The following is a 23,234-nucleotide window of genomic DNA, read 5'->3' on the forward strand; positions in this document are numbered from 1 at the left end:
CTATATTACAGAGCAATAGTAACAAAACCAGCATGGTACTGGTACCAAAACAGGCGGGTGGACCAATGGTACAGAATAGAGGACACAGAGACTAATCCACAAAGCTACAATTATCTTATATTTGATAAAGGAGCTAAAAGCATGCAATGGAGGTAGGATAGCATCTTCAACAAATGGTGCTGGGAAAACTGGAAATCCATATGCAACAAAATGAAACTGAATCCCCTCCTCTCGCCATGCACAAAAGTTAACTCAAAGTGGATCAAGGAGCTAGATATCAAATTAGAGACTCTGTGTCTAATAGAAGAAAAATTTGGCTCTGATCTACATATTGTGGGGTCGGGCTCCAAATTCCTTAATAGGACACCCATAGCACAAGAGTTAATAACAAGAATCAACAAATGGGACTTTCTTAAACTGAAAAGTTTTTTCTAGGCAAGAGAAACAATAAGAGAGGTAAATAGGGAGCCTACATCATGGGAACAAATTTTTACTCCTCACACTTTAGATAGAGCCCTAATATCAAGAGTATACAAAGAACTCAAAAAATTAGACAATAAGAAAACAAATAACCCAATCAACAAATGGGCCAAGGACATGAACAAACACTTCTCAGAGGAGGACATACAATCAATCAACAAGTACATGAAAAAATGCTCACCATCTCTAGCAGTCAAGGAAATGCAAATCAAAACCACCCTAAGATACCATCTCACCCCAGTAAGATTGGCAGCCATTATGAAGTCAAACAATAATGATTGCTGGTGAGGATGTGGGGAAAAGGGTACACTTGTACATTGCTGGTGGGACTGCAAACGGGTGCGGCCAATTTGGAAAGCAGTATGGAGATTCCTGGGAAAGCTGGGAATGGAACCACCATTTGACCCAGCTATTGCCCTTCTCAGACTATTCCCTGAAGACCTTAAAAGAGCACACTACAGGGATACTGCCACATCGATGTTCATAGCAGCACAATTCACAATTTCTAGACTGTGGAATCAACCCAGATGCCCTTAAATAGATGAATGGATAAAAGAAATGTGGCATTTATACACCATGGAGTATTACGCAGCACTAAAAATTGACAAAATCATGGAATTTGCAGGGAAATGGATGGCACTAGAGCAGATTATGCTTAGTGAAGCTAGCCAATCCCTAAAAAACAAATACCAAATGTCTTCTTTGATTTAATGAGAGCAACTAAGAACAGAGCAGGGAGGAAGAGCAGGAAGAAAAGATGAACATTAAACAGAGACATGAGGTGGGAGGGAAAGGGAGAGAAAAGGGAAATTGCATGGAAATGGAGGGAGACCCTCATTGTTATACAAAATTACATATATGAGGTTGTGAGGGGAATGGGATAATTACAGTATATGGGGTAGAGAGAGAAGATGGGAGGGGAGGGGAGGGGGAATAGTAGAGGATAGGAAAGGTAGCAGAATACAACAGTCACTAATATGGCAGTAAGTAAAAATGTGAATGTGTAACCGATGTGATTCTGCAATCTGTATTTGGGGTAAAAATGGGAGTTCATAACCCACTTGATTCTAATGTATGAAATATGATATGTCAAGAGCTTTGTAATGTTGTGAACAACCAATAAAAAAAAAGAAACATTTTAGTGTGAATCCATTCATTTTTTTTTAGTTGTTGTTGAATCTATATTTATATATATGTGGTGCTGAGAATCAAATCCAGGGCCTCACACATGTTAAGCAAGTGTTTGATCACTGAGTCACAACCCCGGCACATCCCATTTATTGATTCTTGATTTTACTTCTTGCATTTGAGGAGTCTTATTATGAAAATCAGTTGCTAAGGTGACATGGTGAAAATTTGGTCCTATTTTTTTTCTCCATTAAGTGCAGGGTCTATATTCTACACTTAAGTCTTCGATCAATTTTGAGTTCAGTTTCATGCAAGGGTAAGAGATAGGGGTTTAATTTCATTTTACTACATATGGATTTCCAGTTTCCCCAGCACCATTTGTTGAAGAGCCTACCTTTTCTCCAATGAAAGTTTTTAGGGCCTTTGTCTAGTATGAAATAACTGTACTTATATGGGTTTGTCTCTGTGTCTTCTATTCTGTATTGTTGGTATACAAGTCTGCATTTTTTTTGCCAGTGCCACAATGTTTTTGTTAGTATCGCTCTGTGGTAGAGTTTAAAGTCTGGTATTGTGATGCCTTCTGCTTCACTTTTCTTGATAATGATGGCTTTGAGTATTCTTGGTCTCTTATTTTTCCAAATGAATTTCATGATTTCTTTTACTATTTCTATGAAGAATGTCATTAGCATTTTATTTGAAATTTCATTAAATCTGTGTAATGCTTTTGGTAGTATGGCCATTTTGACAATATTAATTCTTTATATCCAAGAACCTGAGAGATCTTTCCATTTTCTAAGATCTTTTTCAATTTCTTTCTTTAGTATTTGGTAGTTTTTATTGTAGATGTCTTTCACCTCTTTTGTGAGATTGATTCCCAAGGTTTTTGTGTTTTTGTTTTTGTTGTTGTTGTTTGTTTGATTGAGGCTATTGTGAATACAGTGGTTTTCCTAATTTCTATTTCAGTGGATTTATCACTGATGTATAGAAATATGTTTGATTTTATGGGTGTTGATTTTATATCCTGTTACTATGCTGAATTCATGTATTAGTTCTAGAAGTTTTCTGGAGAATTTTTTTTTATCTTCTAAATATAGAATCATGTCATTGGCAAATAGAAATAGGTTGAGTTCTTCTTTTCCTATTGTTATCCTTCTAATTTTTTTCTTCTGTCTAATTGCTCTGGCTAGAGTTTCCAGGGAAGTTGAATAGAAGTGGTGACAGAGGGCATCCTTGTCTCATTCCAGTTTTTAGAGGGAATACTTTCAATTTTTCTCCATTTAGAATAATGTTGGCCTTGGGTATTACATGTGTAGTTATGTTGCTACTATCCCTAGGTTTTCTGGTGTTTTGAACATAAAATGTTGCTGTATTTTGTCAAAACCTTTTTCTGCATTAATTGAGATGCTTGTGTCATTCTTGTCTTTATGTCTATTGATATGATGAATTACATTTATTGATTTCTGTATGTGGAACCAACCTTACACACTTGGGATGAACCACACTTGATTGTGGTGCTCTAACATTTTAATATGTTTTATATGATATTTGACAAAATTTTATTGAGAATTTTTGCACCTATATTTATCAGGGATATTGGTCTGAAATTTTCTTTACTTGATGTGTCTTTGGTTTTGTTATCAGGGTGATATTAGTCTCATAGAATGAGTTTGGTAGTGTTCTCTCCTTTTCTATTTTGTGGAATAATTTGAGTAGCATGTTAATTTTTCTTTGAAGATCTTGTAGAACCTGGCTGAGATTCTCTGTAGTCCCAGGCTTTTCTTAGTTCGTAGCCTTTTGATGGTATCTTCTATTTCATGCTTGACTTTGATCTGTAAATTGTGTGTATCTTCCTGATTCAGTTTGCATAGACCACATGTCTAGAAATTTGTTGATGTTTTTGTTCATTTTTCTATTTTATTGAGGTCTGAATTTTCAAAACAGTTTCTAATTACCTTCTGTATTTCAGTAATTTTACTGTGATATTTTCTTTTTCATCATGAAATTCAGTAATTTGAGTTTTCTCTCTTTCTCCTATTTAGCATGGCTAAGAGTTAATCAATTTTGTTCATTTTCTCAAAGAACATAAAAGGGTGCTATATTTTTTCAAATGCTTGCTCTGCATCAATTGATATAACCATAATCATATGATTCTTATCTTTAAGTTTATTGATGTGATGAATTATATTTATTGATTTCCATATATTGAAGCAAACTCGCATCCCTGAAATGCACCCTACTTGATCATGGTGCACTATTTTTTAAATACTTTTTATATGGAATTTGTCAGAAATTATTGAGAATTTTTGCACCAGTGTTCTTCAGGGATATTGGTCTGAAGTTTTCTTTCTTCGATGTGTCTCTGCCTGGTTTTAGTATCAGGATGATACTACCATCATAGAATGAATTTGGAAGGGTTCCTTACATTTCTATTTCATGGAATAATTTGAGGAGTATTGGTATCAATTCTTCTTTGCAGGTTTTGTAGAACTTAGCTCTGAATCCATCTGATCCCAGGCTTTTCTTGGTTGGTAGGCTTTTGATGGCATCTTCTATTTCCTTGCTTAGAATTGATCTGTTTATATTGTGTATGTCCTCTTGATTCAGTTTGTGTTGATTATATGCCTCTAGAAATTTGTCAGTATCTTCAAGATTTTCTTTTTTATTGTAGGGCAAATTTTCAAAATAGTTTCTAGTTTTCTTCTGTATTTAAGTAGTGTCTGTTATCATATTTCCTTTATCACAAATTTTAGTTATTTGATTTTTCTCCCTCCTTCTTTCACTAGAGTGACTAAGGGTTTGTCAATTTTATTTATTTATTTAAAGAATGAGCTTTTTGTTTTGTCAACTTATTGAATTGTTTTTTTTTTGTTTTAATTTTATCAATTTCTGCCCTAATGTTAATTATTTCCTGTTTTATACTATTTTTGGTGTTGGTTCGCTCTTCTTTTTCTATGGCTTTGAACTGTAATGTCAGGTCATTTATTTGTTGACTTTTTCTTTTTTTAATAAATGAACTCCATGCAATGAACTTTCCTCTTAGCACTACCTTCATAGTGTTCCAGAGATTTTGATAAGTTGTATCAAAGTTCTTATTTACCTCTAATAGTTTTTTTTTAATCTCTTCCCTGATGTCTTCTGTTATCCATGGATCATTCAATAGCATATTGTTTAGTCTCTATGTGTTGAAGTAGCTTCTCTTTTCAAATTTATCATTGATTTTTTATTTCATTCCATTATAGTCAGATATAATTCAGGGTATTATCTCTATTTTTTTTTGTATTTGTTAAGACTTGCTTTTTGGCATAACATGTGATCTATTAGAAAGGATCCATGTGCTTCTGAGAAGAAAATGTATTTTCTCACTGATGGATGGAATATTTTATATGTCTGTTAAGTCCAAATTATTGATTGTATTATTGAGTTCTGTAGTTTCTTTGTTTAATTTTTGTTTGAAAGATCTACCCTTAATGAGAGAGGTGTGTTAAAATTACCTAGTATTATTGTGTTGTGGTCTATTTGTCTCTTGATATTGAGAAAAGTTTTTTTGATGAACATAGTTGCCCCATTGTTTGGGACATAGATATTTATGTTTGTTATGTCTTATTAATGTATGAATCCCTTAAGGAATATAAAATGTCCTTCTTTGTCTCTTTTCACTAGCTTTTGTTTAAAGTCCACTTTATCTGAAACAAGGATGGAAACCCTTGCTTGTTTATGTGGTCCATGTGAGTAGTAGAATTTTTCCTACACTTTCACCTTCAGTCTGTAGATGTCTTTTCCTGTGAGATAAGTCTCTTGAAGGCAACATATTGTTGGGTCTTTTTAAAATTCAATCTGTCAGTATGTATTTTTTAATTGATGAGTTTAGGCCATTCACATTCAGGGTTATTACTGAAATATGATTTATATTCTTGGACATCTTGATTAATTTTTGATTTTTAAGTTAACTTGGTTTCTTCTTTGATTGGCCTTCCCTTTATTGTATTTCCTCCCTTTGCTGATTTTAATTGTTGTTTTTATTTCCTCCTCCTAGAATATGTTGCTAAGGATGCTCTGTTGTGCTGGCTTTCTCACTGTAAATTATTTTAACTTTTGCTTATCATGAAAGGTTTTTATTTCATCATCAAATCTGAAGCTTAATTTTGCTAGATATAAGATTCTTGGTTGGCATCCATTTTCTTTCAGAGCTTGGTATATGTTGTTCCAGAATCTCCTGGCTTTGAGGGTCTGGGTTGAAAAATCTGCTGAGATACTAATTGGTCTCCCCTATATGTAATCCATTCCTCTCTCTTGTGACATTTAAGATTCTATCCTTTTTCTTTGTGCTAGGTATTCTCATTGTAATGTGCCTTGCTGTGGATCTGTGGTAATTCTTTTTTTTTTTTTTTTCATTTTGTGTCCTGTAAGCCTCTTGTATTTGATTTTGCAATTATTCATGTTTGGGAAATTTTCTGATACTATCACATTGAAGAGATTGTTCATTCCTTTGGTTTAAATATCTGTGCCTTCCTCTATCCAAATAGATCTTACATTTGGGCTTTAATGATATCCCATAATTTTTCAATGTTCTGTTCATGGTTTCTTACCATCTTAAATATGTGGTCAACTTTATCTTCAAGATTGTACATTTTGTCTTCATTATCTGAGGTTCTATCTTCCACATGATCTAGTCTGTTGGTGATGCTTTCTATTTAGGTTTTTATTTGGTTTAGTGTCTTTATTGTTTCCTTCACATCAAGGATTTCTGATTTTTTTTTCCGAATCTCTATCACTTTCTTAAAGTAATCTTTTGCTTCCTGTATTTGCTTCCTTTATCTCTTTGTTGGAGTGATCAATTTTGCCTGTATTGCTCATTTAGGTCATTCTTTAATTCACAGATCATTTTAATTGTGTATCTTCTGAACTACTTCTCTGATATTTAATCAACTGTGCAGTTCACAGATTCTGTTATTGTAGTATTCTGGTTTGTTTGGGACACTTTTATCCCTTTTTTTCTATGTTGTCTATGTGTTCCTTTCTTGCAGTCTGGATCAGAGTTATTACAGTTTCTACCCTATAATCTTGTAGTATCCATGAAGATTATCTGTACCCCACTTTGGTGTTGGGCTTTCAGACCCTGTTAGTGACCTGTGATAAATGGCACTGCAACTATAGGTGGTGGTGGCAATAGCTGAGGTAAATTGAGATAGCAGTGGAGATGTTCCAAGATGGATGAAAACTCTTTCAGAGATGGGGCTGAAAGGGTGGGCCTTACATTAGCTTTTAAGATTCCTGTTCTGAGATTCACCTGCTTCTAGACCAGGTTTATTGTTGCAAGGTGGAGGTTACTGTGTGGGGAGGGTTATGGTGATGGCCTGGGCCTGGGCTCCCCTGCAAGTCAGTGAAGGCAGTCCTGGGCCAAGGCCTGAGCTCCCACGTGGGTCTGCCAGTTGGCAGAGATGATCCTGGCTGGTGCCTCAGCTCCAGCCTGACTCTGTCAGTTGACAGGGTGGACCAAACCTGCCCTGGGCCAGGGCTCCTGAACAGGTGGGCAGAGGCAGAATGGACTGGGGCCTGGGCTCTGGTGTGGGTCTCTAGTCTATGTAGTTTGATTGATGAGTTTAGGCTTTTGACATTTAGGGTTATTATTGACATATTCCTGCTCATTTATGTTTATTTCTGGTTTTTTATTTGAGTTAGTTTCTCATTTGATTGTCTTTTCCTTTAGTGTAGTATCTCCCTTTTCTGGTTTTCACTTTTTTTTTTCCATATTCTCCTCATGGAATATTTTGCTGAGAATGTTCTCTAGCATAGGCTTTCTAGTTTTGAATTCTTTTAACTTTAGTTTATCATGAAAGCTTTTTATTTTATTTTCAAATCTGAAACTTGAGTTTGATGAATATAAAATTCTTATTGGGATCCATTTTCATTCAGAGCTTGCTATATGCTTTTCCAGGACCTCCTATCTTTGAATTAAGAAATAACTGAGATATGGATTGGTTTCCCCCTATATGTAATCTGATAATTTTCTTTTATGGTCTTTAAAATCAATCCTTATACTCTAGGCTAGGCAGTTTCATTATAATATGCCTTGGTGAAGGTTTGTTGTAATTGTGTGAATCTGGTGTACTGTGAGCCTATTATACTTTATTTACCATTTCATTATTTAAGTTTGAGAAATTTTCTGATATTATTTCATTGAAAATGTTGTGCATTTCTTTGGTTTGTACCTCCATGCGCTCCTCTATCCCTATAAATCTTAAATTTGGTCTTTTCATGTTATCCCATAATTCTTGGAAGTTCTATTCATAGTGTCTTACCATCTTCTCTGTGTAGTCAACTTTATTTTCAAGATTACATAATTTGTCTTCATTGCTTAAAGTTCTTTTTTTCAAGTGGTCTAGTCTGTTGATGATACTTTCCATTGGATTTTTAATTTGGTCAATTTATTTATTTACTTCAAGGATTTCTGCTTGATTTCTTTTCATAATTTCTCTTTTTATTGAAGTGATCTTTCTCCTCCTGAAATTTATCTCTAATTTTACTCCTTATGTCATCTTTTATATTGCAAATCAGTTTAACTATATACATTCTGAACTTCTCTTCTGAAATTTCTTCTATTGGATTGTCAATGGATTCTATTGTTGGAGCATCTTGGTTTGTTTGGGGTCTTTTTTAAATCATGCTGTTAGTGTATCTTCCCATCTATCAGTGTATATCTGAAGTAGTAAAATTTCTACCCTGTGTAATTATAGTGTTCCTGAAGGTTTCTAATACTTCACCTTTAAGGGGGATATCAGTATTAACAACACCCAATGTAAAGAATATACACCCCTAATTCAAATAGCTTCTATTAATGTGTCAGGCACCTTTCTCTCAGGATGTCCTAGTGACTGAGTGCCAGGAACTGTGCACCTGTTTCTGAAAGCTGTTCTATATTAGGCAGATCCAGACCAGGCATTGAGAGCTGCAGACTGGCCAAATATCTGGGAGTGTTGTACCAGAATTGTTGCTAGAAAGGGGTTGGGAGACTTTTGATTGGGGATATGGAGGGCCTAGTTGAGTATCAGACTGAAGCCGGATCTCTGACAGCATTGGGGAAGGAGGTGGGGACCAGGCTGGTTCTGGGGTCCAGCATGTTGCAGCTCAAGTGGTCCCTGGAAACTTGGTGAGTGTTAGACCAGCTGGATAAGTGAACCAAGAGCAGGATGCCCTCACACCCTCTTCTAAACCTTCCAACCTGCTGTAGCCAGCTCTGTCTGTTCCCTCATGCTTCAGGACTCACAGAGCTTGGAAGAGCCTCATTCTCCTGCCTCTACAAGAAGATGGTGGCTACTAGTACACCTAGAAGGAAGAACTCAGTTGTAACCAAACCTATAGCACCTTGATAAAGGACTTCCAGGCCATGTCTGATGTCTCAAGATAGAGGCTGCCTTGTCTTGAAATGGTGATGGCAGTAGTTCTTGTGTCCCTAGATGAAGATAGCTGTGTTTGGAGATGAGACAGTGATGGAAAATGGAAGCACAGTGGCAGCATTGAGTGACATGGTGGCCCATATCAATTACTCTTGTTTTTTTTTGTTGTTGTTGTTGTTGTTGGTTTTTTTTTTTTTTGTACTGGGTATAAAATTCATGGCCTTGTGCATGTTTGGAAATTTTTCTACCACTAAGTTACATCCCAACCATGCCAATTATTTTAAATCTTATTTTCTCAAGGTTATTAATTTTTGGTTCATAAGTAGATGATTTTATGAAAACCTAGGGCTGGTTTATGATGCAATAGAATGAGTATTAATCATAAAAACTTAAAAGAATTTGTTAAGGAAATTAAATTTTTACTAGTAATTGTCTGGAAAAGCAATGTTGTTTTAAACATTCTATATTCTGACAATGAAAGAGATCTTTCCTTTTTGTTTTTATCTCTGATTCTTAATTTACCAGTCTGTGTTTTATTGTTGTTGTTGTTTTGGCACTGGGAATTGAACTCAGGGGCAATCAACAACTGAGCCACATCCCCAGCCTTATTTTGTAATTTTTATTTGGAGACAGGGTCTCACTGAATTGCTTAGTACCTCACTTTTGCTGAGGCTGGCTTTGAACTTTCAACCCTCCTTCCTCATCCACCAGAGCCACTGGGATTACAGTCATTTGCTACCATGCCTAACTCAGACTGTTTTTTAACTGAAATACATCATACAAATTGTATTTGGGTTTCAGTTTTCTCTGAGAATTCAATAATATGTGCTTTTATTGAGTGTTCTTACTTTTTATTTTAACATATTATTTGGATAGCTTCATTTAGAATCTGTCCCTTTTTCTGGAATTTATTGGACCAAAACTGTACATTTCCTTTTTATCAGATATCTGACCATTAGGAAACAATAATTTCCCTTTATGTTTTGAGTAATACCTACCAAATATTCCTATAAAAAGACTGATAATATCTTTTCTAGGTTTTGAGGCTCACAGGTGATAAGGAAGTCCATGAATCTTAGCACATTTGAGAATCTGAAGAAGGGAAAAGTCAGCTGCAAGTTTACTCTTCCTACAAATATAAAAACTTCTTTTTATCAATTTACATTATCATTTCGAGAATAAAAATTTAAAAACTGATAAGGGAACTTCATTACAAATTAGTATTAACCAAACAAATTTTGTGGTAGGAGACTGCTAAGAAAAATTATCTTCAACATCTGACATAAGACTTATGTTTTCAAAATAATGTAACATTAAAAGGTATGAACAGGCCAATTTAAAGATTATTTGATCCCTTTTAACTTGGCTATACAGTATTTAAATCAATCCTGGACTCTGAAATTAGTATTAAAATTACATTTTAATTTACCTTTCTATAGTAGAAAAGACAACTTTAAATTATGGTTCCATTGCCCTGAGGGACATTAATCAGTTTCTGTACAAAACCAATGAAAGTTTTTCAGCAACAGAAAAGTTGGCCTTGAATATTTTTACCATATGCATCATTGTAGTACATTTTATCAAATGTCCAATATCTTTTTTTCTAATACACTTCAAAATTTATAATCAATAACCATAAACATTATATTTGGGAAGATATTTTTTCTTCTTTTTTACTTGTTTGGTTTATTAAAATAATTGTAAAGTACACATAACATAAAATATACATTTTAACCATTTTAAAGCCTATAATTTAAGAGCTTTAAGTATATTTACAATATAGTGCCATCATCACCACTCTCCATTTCTGAAACATTTTGTTCTTCCTAAAGAGAAACTCTATGCCCCTAAAACCTAACATTTCACCCTACCTCAGCCCATGGTAACTTTTATTTCTTTTTGTTTCTATAATATTGCCTATTCTAAGTACTTTGTATTATTTTTATCTTCTAAATAAGTACCTCACTTACTTCATTTAGTATATTATTTTCAAGATTTATTCTTGTTGTACCAGGCATTAAAATCTTGTTTTTCTGACTCAATAAAATTTCACTGTATGAGTATACCACATATTGTTTATCCATTCTTCTATTGATAGACATTTAGTTTGCTTCTCCATTTTGACTGTTGGGGATAATGCTATTATGAACATTGATGTTAAGTAGTTGAGTATCTGCTTTAAAATCTTTGAGGAGTACCTAGGCAAGAAATTTCTGGATCTTAAAATAGCTGTGTGTTCAATTATTCAAAAGACATATAACCTTTTTCTACAGTATCTACACCATTTTACATTCCCACCTGCAGGACACAAATGTTCTCTAAATCCTTACCAACACTCATTTTGTTTTGGGTTTAAAAAAATAAATATAATAGTCACCCTAATCGTTATGAAGTAATTTTTCATTTTTTCTAATAGATAGCAATATTAAGCAACTTTTTATGTGCTCATTGGATATTTGTGTGACTGTGTAAGAGAAATATATATCAGCATTCCTCGACTGTTTTTAAAATAGGTTATTTTATTGTTGAGTTGTATAAGTTCTTCATATATTCTAGATATTAAACACTTATCAGATGTATATTTTATCAATATTTTTCCTATTACTTAGGTTGTTTTTAAGCTTATTGATAATGTAATTTATTACACAAAGTTTTAATTAAGTACAATTTGTCTGTTAATTCTTTGATTAACTTTGCCTTTGGCATCATATGCAAAATATTATTTTTAAGAGGTTTACTTATTATTTTTAATAAGTTTGGACTCTTATTATTATGCCAGTGATTATTTTGAGTTTTTAGATCATCTAAAATAAGGTCCAACTTTATTCTTTAACAGAGTATGTTCAATTTTACAAAACTATTTATTGAAGATACTAACCAGTTTTGACTCTAACATAATTTTTTTAGTCTAACTTATCTTTTAAATAAAAAGTTTATGAGTTAATTTCTTTTCCCATGTCACTGGCTTCCTCATGAATAAGTAAAATAAAATTTGATACACTTTCATTTTTTTATTTGTATTGCAGTTATATTTTATCAAGTTTTTGGAAATTTTTACTCTGGCTGTGTAAATATCTACACTGTATTATTTTTAGAATTTTGGATTTTTTTCTTGTAGTTACAAGAGTTAATGAAATTTAAAAGATTGCACAGTAATGCCAGGATCAGGTAATCATTATTAGTTGGTTGGTTAGGACAGTACATAAATATTTTTATTTTTTATTGCTTCTTTTTAGTTATATATAACATTCGGATTCATTCTGATGTAATTATAGAAGCATATTCTAAATCACTCCCCAGTGCTTCTCCTTTCTCTTCCCTTCTCCTTCCACCTGTTTTTCCCCTCTACTCTACTGCTTTTTCTGCTATTTACTTATGGCTTTTTCTTTCATTAGTGTCTTTTTAATATACATGATGGTGAGATTCACTGTAGAGTATTTATACAACTACATACTGTATCTTACTTCTCCTCCTTTCCTTTCTTTCCCGTTTGTCTGCTCCACTCATCTTCTATTTATTTTTTCACTCATCCCATATTTTGGATCAGCTTCCACATATCAGAGAAACACAAAAAGTAAAATCAAATATTAACAAATTTGATGGTATCAAATTTAAAACTTTCTTCACAGTGCATGAATTTCTAAAACAAGTACCAAGAAAAGCAAATCCAAGGAGCATAACTGCACCCATGTATTTATTCTGGGACTTCTCTTATATGATTTTCTAATTGTATTATGACACCTTGATGAATCTGAATCAATGTGGAATTATGTCTTTTATATTATATGGTGACATTTTTAGTAGAGTTCCATGATGTGTAGTTTAAATTGCCTCAGGACAGCTTAACAATTAAAAAAAAACAGACCTAAGCATAAGTCAATCTTTTCTTTAAGAATATATTTCCCATTTAAATGAGAACATGCTTTTCAGAGGAATAAAAAAAATAAGAACAGTAATACTATTATATAGCAGAGAGTAAACATAATGCAAAGGCAAATGAAAAGGCTAGACTAAATATTAAATCTATGGGTGACAAGTTGTACTTATAACTTTGCTGGTTAGAAAAATAAAAACTTTGGTTAAGAGAGTAACTTATATTTGAAAAGTAAAAAGTGAAATGATTGTACATTACAGTTCAGTGCTCTCTAAATGCTGGTTCTTATAAAAATTGCTAATTTTTATATCTTCTTTGCTGTCAGGTTTTAAGATGAGACTTAAATCCTACTTCTTTGAGTCAATACACATATTCTTTTTTTCTAGATTTTATTTTAATTTTTTTAGTTACACATGACAGTACAATGATCTTGACGTATCATACACTTGAATCAGATGGGGTATAATTTCTCATTTTTCTGAATGTACAGGTTGCAGAATCACATTGCTCATGCAGTCATGTATATACATACAGCAGTAATAATCTCTATTTTAATATTGAAATTTTAAAAAGAATGTGAAATGATTTTCTCTTTTTTTCTTCAATTCAAACTCTAGCCCCAAGTATAAAAGCAACATATAAGTAAGCAAAAATAGAAAAAATCATCAGCAGCTAAAGAAAAATGATACCAACAAACCATATGTTTCAAGTAAATATTGCATTTATGCCTAAAAACAGGCTGAACTACTTTTTAAAATTGCCTTTAATCATGTTCTTTCAGTCTTTCTTTTCTAAGAATCTTGTTCAGAAGGTCAAACCATTTGCTTATGTTACTAAGATCTTTAAAAATTTAAGTAGAATTATTTACCTGAATCAAAACTATTCCTTGAAGATCTACATATCTCCACAGGTAATAAACAACATTCATATTTTTTCTCATATACTTGCCAGAAGTTTTCACTTAAACCCATTTTATAATACAAGTGATAGTTAATAATTCTTTTTCATGTCTTTTAACAATTTCTAGCCATTTTCCTAGCCACATGTGTTCATAGGTACAAAGAAAGAAAGAAAGAAAGAAAGAAAGAAAGAAAGAAAGAAAGAAAGAAAGAAAGAAAGAAAGAAAGAAAGAAAGACAGACTTAGCTAAAATAAGGGAAAACTACAAGATTTAATTCTGAAATTTAGTAAAGACTGACACAACAGATAATTCAGGACAAACTTTAATTTTATCAAATTCAATCTGGACTGAAAAGAACATTGGTATACTCTGGGTTTTTCCTGGAGATGACAGAATGATTCTAGTTTAATTTGAAATTCACTGCAAGAAATTATTGAAAGAAAATACTCAATTTAAATAAATCACTTTTTCCCTTTCTTTTGTAGTTTTAGTTGCATTTTATGTTATGTGTAAAATCAATATGAGAAGAGACAAAAAAGAAATGTTCATAAACATGGTCATTTTGTTCCCAGCCCAAGAAAAACAGTAATCTTGGAAATTACAATTGTACATTTAAACAATTTCCTCTCCTTTTAGTCATGTTACTATTTGAGATCCATTCTCTTGATTTTCATAAGAATCATTTTCTTTTTATAATTGATATACCGTTTTAAGTATCAGCTTACATGAGAACAGGAATGAGAATGTCATGAGTCTACTTTGCTTTTGTTTTGAAAAACATGACTATAAAAATGAAATTAAGTTTTTTTTAGAAATAAATATATATGGGCTGGGGATGTGGCTCAAGTGATAGCGCGCTCGCCTGGCATGCGTGCGGCCCGGGTTCAATCCTCAGCACCACGTACCAACAAACATGTTGTGTCCGCTGAGAACTAAAAAATAATAAATATTTTTTAAAAAGTTCTCTCTCTCTCTCTCTCTCTCTCTCTCTCTCTCTCTCTCTCTCTCTCTCTCTTCTCTCACTCTCTCTTTAAAAAAAAGAAATAAATATATCAAGGCAAGGATAATTGTAAGAAAAATACTTGAAAAGAACAATTGATAGGTAAATTTACTAATAAACTTAATTCAATTTGAAATTAATTTAGCAAGTGATATGTGCACACTACTCTGTGAAACAGCAGGAAGTACAAACATGTAAATATTATGCTATTATTTTGCAACAAAGAAGCCAACCAAAATATAAGGCAGACTAAAATGAAGCATAGGCTAAAAATATTACATATACAATAAAACCTGGTAGAATCTCAGGAGATGTCGACTGGTTTCAAAAGGGTGCAGGGATATCTTCTTAAAGGATATATTACCAAATTTTCTAAGTTAAATTCACATAGAAGATAAGAAATTCCATGTGACCAGCTTGTTTAAGTAAATGTGTTTTAGTTAGAAAGGATTGGCTCTATTCAGCAAACAATTAATTCCATATAACTTTGGCCATGACCACATAACTTTGTATGACCACAGAAGAAAATACTGGAGCAAAGGATAGAAACATAGAAAGATAATTTACAGCGACATTTGCCAAGAATTATAATTTTACTTTCTAAATCAAGAAGAGACTTTAAAAGCTTTTGAACAAGCAAATGACTTAATGAGATATTTATGCTTTAGAAAACTTAACTATCAGTAGAAATTAGGAAATACTGTAACAGAATAAATAAAAGTGAATCAATGAACAATGAAATATTCTTAAAATAGACTAAATTAACCTAGGAAGCTTAAACTAGGAAATTATTTTTTGTTTTTAAATTTTGACTTAAAAAATGGTGCCATGGATTTAACTCAGGGACATTTAACCCATAGCCACATCTGCAGAACTTTTTTGTTATTAATATTTCTTATTTTGAGACAGGATCTAGCTAAGTTATTTAAGGTCCTCACTTGCTGAGGCTGGCTTTGAAATTGCAATATTCCTGCCTTAGCCACCTGAACTGCTGGAGAAAGTTATTTTTTCTAAAAGAAAAAAAAAATGACACACAATTAGCAAATATCACAAGGAAAAATTGATGAGAATCAACAGTCATTTAAAAGTGGAGCATAGGATATAATTTGATAGAATCCTGAGGTTTTGAGCCTGGATCACTGGAAGGATAGTAATGGCTTTTACAGACAGGGAATTTTGGAGAAACACCAGATTTTGAGGACAAGTAATCTTATGCTTGATTCACTTGCTGAAAAATATTTACTTTCTTTTGGGTTTTAGTGATATTATGATTCATATATAGTAGATTATACAAGCCTTATAATCTATTAGACTAACATATTTTTGAAATTCATACATGTGGAATTATTAAATATGTATTATATCTTAGTCAGCTTTTGCCCAGCTGTGACTAAGAGACATAGCCAGAACAATTGAAGAGGAGGAAAAGTTTATTTGGGGCTCAGAGTTTCAGAGGTCTCAGTCCACAAACAGTGGTTTCCATTCCTTGGAGCTGGAGGTGAGGCAGGACCTCATGGTGGAAGAGTGTGGTGGACCTCATGGTGGAAGAGTGTGATGGAGGGAAGCCATTCTCATGATGATCAAAGAGCAGAGAGAGAGACTCCACTAACCAGATACAAAATATGTTCTCCAAAGCCATTCCTCCAGTGATCACCTCCTCCACCCATCCTACCCACCTTTACTTACCATTCAGTTAATCCCCATCAGGGGATTAATTCACTGATTAGGTTAAGACTGTAATACCCAAACATTTCTCCTCCAAAACTTCTTGCATTCTTTCTCATTTGAGTTTTGGGGGACCCCTCACATCCAAACCATATTATATTATTTTATGCTTAGCTTATTTCAGTATTTTTGTATTGAGTATAATCTTTGATGGTTTGTATAGCAACTGTTTCTTCTTTTATATTGCTATACAGTACTTATTTGTATGGATTTATTTATTACCTCCCAATTAATGGATATACAGGTCCCCCCAGAGGATATTATAAATAAACTTCAACCAAACTTCCAATACAAATGTTTGGTGGGAGGGCATATGTTATTTTTTTCATACATGTGTACCTATCATCAGCTGGCCAGACTGGAAAGATGAGCTGGGTTCAAAGGAGCTGGATGTATCAATAACTAAGAAAACAGTGAAGAAACCATGCAGTACACAAACATGAGTTTCTAAGAAGAAGGGCAGGATGGCTCGGTGACCTCAAGGGTCAGCTCCATGCTGGGCAGTGTTGGAAAAAGCAAGAGAGTGAGCACTCCTGAAACCCCCCTATTTATTAGGGAGAAGATGCTTGATATAATATTCCACCCAAATAAGGAAAGGGGTAAGGTTTTGAAGGGTGGAGTCTTGCTTGGTGATGACTTGTGGTCAACAGATTGATTGACATCTTGGCAAGTCACACCCATCTCAGGTACTATATGGGATCACAGGCAGAGCAAGAGGAAAGGCACATTTACATCACACAGCCCAATCAGTGTACAATGCCAAACCAGTCCCCTCATATGCTCAAATGTGCATAGCTCATACACACAGCCCATGGATGGCTTGTGAAATATACCTAGGAATGGTTTAAGAGTAATAGAATATAAATAAGTTTAAATATTAGATAAGAAAAAGTTTTATCATATTAGTATCTTGAAAGAAGACATTGAATGAGATTGTATTATTTTGTATATTAACAGAAGCACATGAAAATTTTACTTGTGGTATATCTTTGATATTGCCTGCTTTTGTCTAACTTTTAAAATTTTATCTATTTTTATAGATAAATATTCATGTCTCATTGTGATTTTAATCTGCATTTCTCTTAGGCCATACCAATTTTCTTATGGGTTTCATAGTATTTTTTCATTATTTAACTTTCAAACTACCTGTGTCCTTATTTTTTTAAGTAAGTCATTTGCAAAACATATAAAATTAGATGCTTTTCATTTGAATCTATTCTGAAAATTATTTTATACTAATTAGAGAATTTAGTCCATTTACATTTAATATAATTATTTATTTGTTTGGAATTAAACCTGTCATCTTATTGTTTATTTCACCTGTTCTTGAGTCATCTGTTTATATATATTTTTAAGATGAATTAATTCATTATTTCATTTTATCTCCTCTGTTGTTTTTTTAACTATAGATATTTTTTAGTATTTACTAGTTTTTACTTAGGAGATTACATGATGCATTTTTAATACATTGTAATGTACATTGATTGAGCTATGTATAGGTTCATGAATAATATAAGAATCTGACAATATTAAAATTTTATGTCCCTTCATTTTTTATTAATATTTCCATATATTTTACTTCAACATACATTATAAATCCTTCAAAACATTGATATTGCCAACTTCCTTAGACAGTTGTTAATTTTCTGTTTAACTTGAACTTTTTTTTATTTTGTGAGAAAATATTAGGAGAAAAGGGAAAGATAACTTTGCTTACATGGTTTCCAGAAGTCTAGCCATAAATGATCTTTCTTAACATAAGAAAAAAAAAACTCAATCCATAAAGACTTCTTTTCCCATATATGCTCAGAATCAGGAACACTTCCAGTTACTCTAGATCATTGACCTCCTCGGAAGGGTTTGGTTCTCTCTAGAATTTATTTCTTACATATAAAAAAAAAAAATTTAAAAATATACTCTGTTTTATTCTTTGATTATCTTCAAAATAAACTATTTTATTCTACTATTATTTTCTACTTTTTAGCATTAGAACAATGTAATGATATCTGGAAACTGATAGTATTTTATATAAAATATTTATATTTTCATGATGTATTTCTAAATATTGAAATTTTATCCAGCTGAGTCAAAATCTTACAGTTAAGCTCCTATTAGCATACAAGATAACTCCATGTAGAATACTTAGTGAAATGGCTGTAATATTCCAAGTGTAGTCATTTATCAGAGCAATTCTGTTTTGATCATGAAGAATAAATGTTATACATGCTTATATTCTATAATTTTTACACATATGATAATACATGTAAAATATTTTGCTATCTATACAACTATGTATGCAAATGACTATAAGAATGATCTACAAAAGAATGCCAATAATTTTTAATATGAAAAGAAGAGTTTTTAGATATTTTAAATGAATATATGAACATATGTGTATATATAGGACACACACGTATACATGTTTATGTATGTATATATACACACATATATACATATATGTATGCATATATGTACATACATATACATATCTAATTATCTATATATGTATACACATATATGTGAGAGACAAACACACCCACAGAGAAACTTAATGTGTCCTGGGCACAACTTTATGCTTGTTACACATATTTAGCCTACATGTATTTAGCCTCACCACAATATTGTCCTAGACATGAACACAATTATTCTTTTGATTTTACAAATAAGAAAACTAAACACAGATAATAATTTATGTAATTTATCTAAGATCATGTAACTAGAAAGTGAGAAAAAGGATTTAAGTTGATTATAGAACTCTATTGGGCTGGGGCTGGGGCTCAGTGGTAGAGTGTTGCCTAACATGTGTGAGGCACTGGGTTTGATTCTCAGCCCCACATATAAATAAATGAACAAAATAAAGGTCCATCAATGTCTAATAAAGAATAAATAAACCTTAAAAAAAGATCTATTACTCATCATGCTATATTTTCTAACATTCTTTTTACTTTGAGATTATGTAATTTTATAATAAAAAGTAAATAAATTAAAATGTAATTCAGAAATATTTAATTTTCATAAAAACTTTACAAACTACATTCGGTATAGAAGATGAGATATAAACATAGAGAACAAAACAACAATCATAGGTATTCCTCATAATTTCTACTACTAAAAGCAGGCAGGCACATACATACACACATTACAAGTCAAAAGGAACATTTCTTTTCATCTAAATCCTTTCAATTATAGCTTAAAATATCCCTGGAGGCAATATCTAAGAACAACTTTTAAAAAGATAAATAAAAGGACTGTACCTACACAAACATGTACTTTGTGCATATATAAGATGAATAGTTCTTTTTATTAAAGTAGAGCAAAATAAACAATAGGGTCCTATCATAAAGAATATCACATGATGATTATTTACATTGATTTTCAGAAAGACTCATTTAATAATGGAGTAAGTCACCAAGAGAATGTATGAAGTTAAATGCAGTTGTCTCATCTGACCCATAAATAAAATTAAGTAGGTAAATGGAAGTTCAACTGTTTAATGAGTAATCAGTGCACAGAAGAAATAATTAGAAATGGATAGAAATTGAAAATATGAATTAATGTGTGATATATGATTGTTTTTAACCAAAAGTCAAAAACATCTTAAAAGATAAGATAATAAACAAATTCTGGACTTAATCTGTAAAATGATTTTGTTTATTTATTTATTTTTACTCGGGGCTCAGTATTGGCATGAAAACATAAAAAGGTATTGCTTCTTATCACAAACAATTTCTACTGAACTATGAGGTGATTACATTTACTCATAAAATTATCTTCCTGAGTAGATGACAGAAGTTATAACAAATAAATTAGTGTATTAAAATATTTACAAAGATTATCTAATTAATATATAATTTAACTGGCTTAATGAAAAAATAATCTACTAATATATAAATAACTTCTGAGGTAAAAGGTTCTATTGTTCAGAAAAGCATCATCAAGGGACTTTTTTTTATGAGAATTTAAATTCCCTAGCATAATTTCCAGTATCCTAGACAAACTAATGCTAGTATACTCAACAGTCTCTTTATAAGATTTTCCGATCCATTACTAACATGAAACAGTGAACTGTATGTAGCCTATCATAATAAACTAAGAGAAATAGCAAGACTTGAGCAGGGGGTGCGGCAGACCCAGATACAAAGATACAATTATGCAAAGTTCTTATAGTTTAGATGAAGTTCCCCCAAAAGCTTATGTGAGAGACAATGCAAGAAAGCTTGGGTGAAATGATTAGATGGTGAGAGTTATAAACCAATCAGTGGATTAATCCCCTGATAGGAATTAACTGGGTGGCAATTGAAGGCAGGCAGGGTGTGACTAGAGGAGCAAGATCACTGGAGGAATTTTTTTGTGGTTTATATTTGTCCCTGGTGATTAGAAATTTCTCTCTGCTTCCTGATTGCCATGTTCGGAGCTGTTTTCTAGGCTACACCCTTCTACCATGATGTTCCACCTAACCGTAAGTTCAGACATATGGAGAAGGCCATCTATGAACTGAGGTGTCTGAAACTGTGAGTCAAATAAATAGCTCTTACTGTCAGATTTTGGTCACAACAACAAAAAAATGTTGACTAAAACATAAGACTAGAAAAGAAGTAACAAGAATAAATTGTTAAGATGGAAATGAGAAATTCCTTCTGATGTGGAACTTCTGGTTATTTTTGTCAGAAATCACAGGCATATGCATATATGGATGTATGTATGCATATATGCATTTTGCTACTTGTGGCTCAGTGTAATTTTCCTTTATCCCTTTCACTTAATAACCTTGAAGATGTTATGCCTAATGTTGTGGTAGGAGTAGAAACAGGGTGGCTCTCCTTGTCAAAGAAAACTGAAGTAGAGGAAACCCAAACTGCTCTGGAGGAGAAAGAAGAGGTCAGTTGTCTGGGAAGTGAGAAGAAATCAAGACTGACAATAATCAAGAAACTCTCAGGCAATATTGGTGAAGTCTTTGCCCCAAAGTCCATGAGATACAATGATTTTTTTAATTTGAAAGAATGACTCATGCTGAAAACCTTAAAGAAAGTAAAAGGAGCCTGAATTTGGCAGCAAATTTTTTTGTTGCAGTTGTTGGGACATTCCTCAAATTTATAAACACAATGTTTTGAGTAGAACATTCTTTCTCTTCTCCCAATGTCTTATAAATATATTGATATCCTGATAGCAAATGTTTTAGGAATATAGAATCTCTAATACTGCTGGCATTTCGCAGAGTGTTTCTGCTTTACACAGGGATTAAAATTCTGTGTTTTTGTTTCCCACTCTATAGTAGGAGACGAAAGTTGTTCCTTGGACAAACAATAAGCACAGGGATAAGAATAAGAAGATTATGTTTTTAATGGTTATCCCTGCTATTACAACTAATTTTTTTATAAGGTGCATTTTTGTTAAGGCTGTAATCTCCTTTTCTATATAAGAGAATATCTTACAATTTATAAAATGACTTTACATGCTTATTCAGTTTGACCATTCCATATGGAGAAGAGTTATTTTAGGTTGTTAGAGCAAGTATCATTGACCTACATTATATAGACATGCAGTGACATCTAGGAATCTATACTATTTATGCATATCTCATAGTTAATATGAAATAGATATGGAAAAATTAGGACTCTTAAAAATTTTCAGACTATAACTCCACTTTTTTAATGCATTAGCCAATTATTCTTCACTTGTTAACATTCTATGTGCAAACAATAGCTTAGACTTTTTTCTTTAAGCATTTTTGTTGAAATATTTTAAATACTTTTGGGGGGAAATGCCATATCAGACATTATGGTGAGACTGAGCTTGCTCTTTTCCATGGACCCAATTCCTGCACCCAGATTCTTGGTTCTTCCCTTCACTTTGATACTCTCCTGGAGAAACTGCTGAAATTGGCAGTGTCCATGATTTCACCTTCCACAAGGTAGGTGCACTCAAGAGAGATCTTTGGAATCTGCTTCTTTTTTTTTGTGCACCTCTTTGCTACAAGCAACTTCTTGACACCATATTGTTCATGGAGGAAGAAAGGGCTCATGAACTATTCCTAGTGTGCTTCTTGCTCCTTATCTGCCCCTTACCACAACTTGACTTCCTTTAAGAAAATCTGTTTTATATGAGCCTCTCCGTGTATGTGTGATGCTTTATATCACAAAAATTTCTTTGTTCTGAATCAGAACCATTATCCAAAACCAACTTCATTATTGAACTTTTCTAATTTCAGTTAACCATACCTGTGATATTATCAACAAAATCTATTCTTAACCTCAATAACATGGAAACTTATTTGTCTGGACTTCTGGTTTGTCAGTAGAAACAGTCATATTCTGTCTTCAAAACCAACAGCAGTGCAGTTGTAAAAGTCCCCTACTGAATTCTAAATAAATATTTGTCAAGTTGAATTGAATTGAGAAGTTATAAATTTTAAAATGGAACACAAAATTATTGTAATGTTCAAATAATAACCTTCACTGGATCAGCAGTTTTTAATATTATCAAAAAAACAACACAATGACGTGATAAATTTAATTTGAATTTCAAATTTAGCATTAATTTTAAAAGTAAATATAAATTGTCCCTGGGCCTGAAGATCAACCTGAAACCAGTCTTGTTATGCATATGTAATATATATGTACATTTGAAGAATGAAATGAGAAAACCAATTTCTGTTTGTTTTGTTGGTTGGTTGTGACAGTTTCATTATGTTGCCAGCCCAACCTCAAACTCTTGTTCGAAAGTGATGCTGTTA

This window comes from Ictidomys tridecemlineatus, chromosome 10, assembly GCF_052094955.1.
Source record: "Ictidomys tridecemlineatus isolate mIctTri1 chromosome 10, mIctTri1.hap1, whole genome shotgun sequence".
Taxonomy (NCBI): Eukaryota; Metazoa; Chordata; class Mammalia; order Rodentia; family Sciuridae; genus Ictidomys; species Ictidomys tridecemlineatus.